This window comes from Gekko japonicus, unplaced genomic scaffold (genome assembly GCF_001447785.1).
Source record: "Gekko japonicus isolate JY-2015 unplaced genomic scaffold, Gekko_japonicus_V1.1 scaffold1185, whole genome shotgun sequence".
Lineage (NCBI taxonomy): Eukaryota > Metazoa > Chordata > Lepidosauria > Squamata > Gekkonidae > Gekko > Gekko japonicus.
Window position 1 is genome coordinate 476,776 of NW_015166458.1, and position 1,756 is coordinate 478,531.

At 44.6% G+C, this 1,756-nt stretch overlaps 1 non-coding gene across 1 annotated transcript; it reads left to right on the top strand.

Annotated features, from left to right (window-relative positions):
- Nucleotides 1-1,140: 1,140 nt before the first annotated feature.
- Nucleotides 1,141-1,212, top strand: TRNAT-GGU. The gene has a single exon. It is a non-coding gene; the product is annotated as a tRNA-Thr (tRNA).
- The last annotated feature ends 544 nt before the right edge of the window (nucleotides 1,213-1,756 follow it).

Consider the following 1,756-nt stretch of genomic DNA (forward strand, 5'->3'; position numbering starts at 1 on the left):
AAGTACTTCTTCACCCAAAGAGTGATTAACACATGGAATTCACTGCCACAGGAGGTGGTGGCGGCTACAAGCATGGACGGCTTCAAGAAGGAATTAGATAAGCATATGGAGCAGAAGTCCATCAGTGTCTATTAGCCACAAGATATAGATAGGAACTCTCAGGCTGGGGCGAGTGATGCTCTGTATTCTTGGTGCTTGTGGGGAGGGCAACAGTGCAAGGGTTTCTAGTGTCCTGGCCCCACTGCTGGACCTCCTGATGGCACCTGGTGTTTTTGGCTACTGTGTGACAGTGTTGGACTGGATGGGCTATTGGCCTGATCCAACATTGGCTTCTCTTATGTTCTTATAAGAATAGTTGCTTTGGATTGAATCAATTATTCCTGTAGTCCAATATCAGTGGGCAATCTGATGCCTCTGCAAAACCTATGAGCCGGGCAGAGAAGTGAAGTCCTCCCCCTCTGCTGGTATTCAAATCTTTACTGCAGTTTTGTGTGTATGTCCCACTAAGTCACACACAATTTATGGTGATCCCAGCAAGGAACTTTCAAGGCAAGTGAGAAGAAAAGTTGGGTTGCTGTTGCCTTCTTCTGCAGAGCCTTCCTTGATGGTCTCCCACCCAAGTACGGACCCTGCTTGGCTTCCCAGTTCTGATGAGATCAGGCTGCCTCATATCATCCCACATCCCCTACTGTGCACTTACTAGTCAGTGAATTTAGTTTTTCTCATTAAACTTCCATTCATTTAAATTACCAAGCTGCATGTAGTTTCTGAAAGGTAAGAAAAGATGCTCTTCTAAAACTGCCAGTAGGAGACAAAATTTGCAAAAAGTTGTATCTGCCTATCTGTGCCAGAATTGTTCCAGAAGCACAGAGCAGATCTTACTGAAGTTAATGTCTTATCTCATTCACTTAATAATAGCTAGAAAGTTGGGTTACTTTGTAAAGTAACAGCGCTCAGGGACTTTAGAGAACCACTGACTTGTAGCAATGGCAGGAGATATCTGAGTAGGTCTTCACAGAGGAGCGCCAACTGATGCCTCTATTGCACATCACACGTTTTTTTTTGGGGGGGGAGCATTTTAAGGTTCGGTTCAGTGCTATAAAAGGCAGATCAGAAGCAAATAGTTCTTTTAAATCTAGAGGGGCTGTGGCTCAGTGGTAGAGCATCTGCTTGGTATGCAGAAGGTCCCAGGTTCAATCCCTGGCATTTCCAGTTAAAAGGACCAGGCAGAAGATGAATACCAGGTGGGATGGGGAAGAGAAACACCACTGATTGATGGATGGAGCATGAAAATTGTTTGGTGGGGTGTCACCCCTTGTTGCCCCCCTGTGGCTATGGGCCTAGTTACTACCAAGTTATTAATGAAGATTTCATAAACTAGATCATAGGCTAAAGCTTTAAAGGCCCTAAGACTGGGGTACCTTAAGCAAGAGCCCCCTTTCATGTGGTCCTACCAAAATAGTAAGATTCTATACTGAGGTCTTGGTCTGTATTCTTTCATTTTGCAGGCAAGATGGGTGGCCAAGGTAGCCAAGGCTCTTCCTGTGGTGGCACCATTGCCATGGAACATCTTCTCCAGTTCCATTCAGCGGGCTCCTACGCTACGAATGTCAGTTCATTTGACTAATGATTCTCTTGTCTTCATAGACTTTGCTCAGTTTATGTGTGGCAGATATTTTAATCTGTCAGTATTTTTAAATTGTTTTTGCCTTGAGCTGTCTTGAAAGCCTGTTCAGACAGAAAGGAGTGGTTTTGT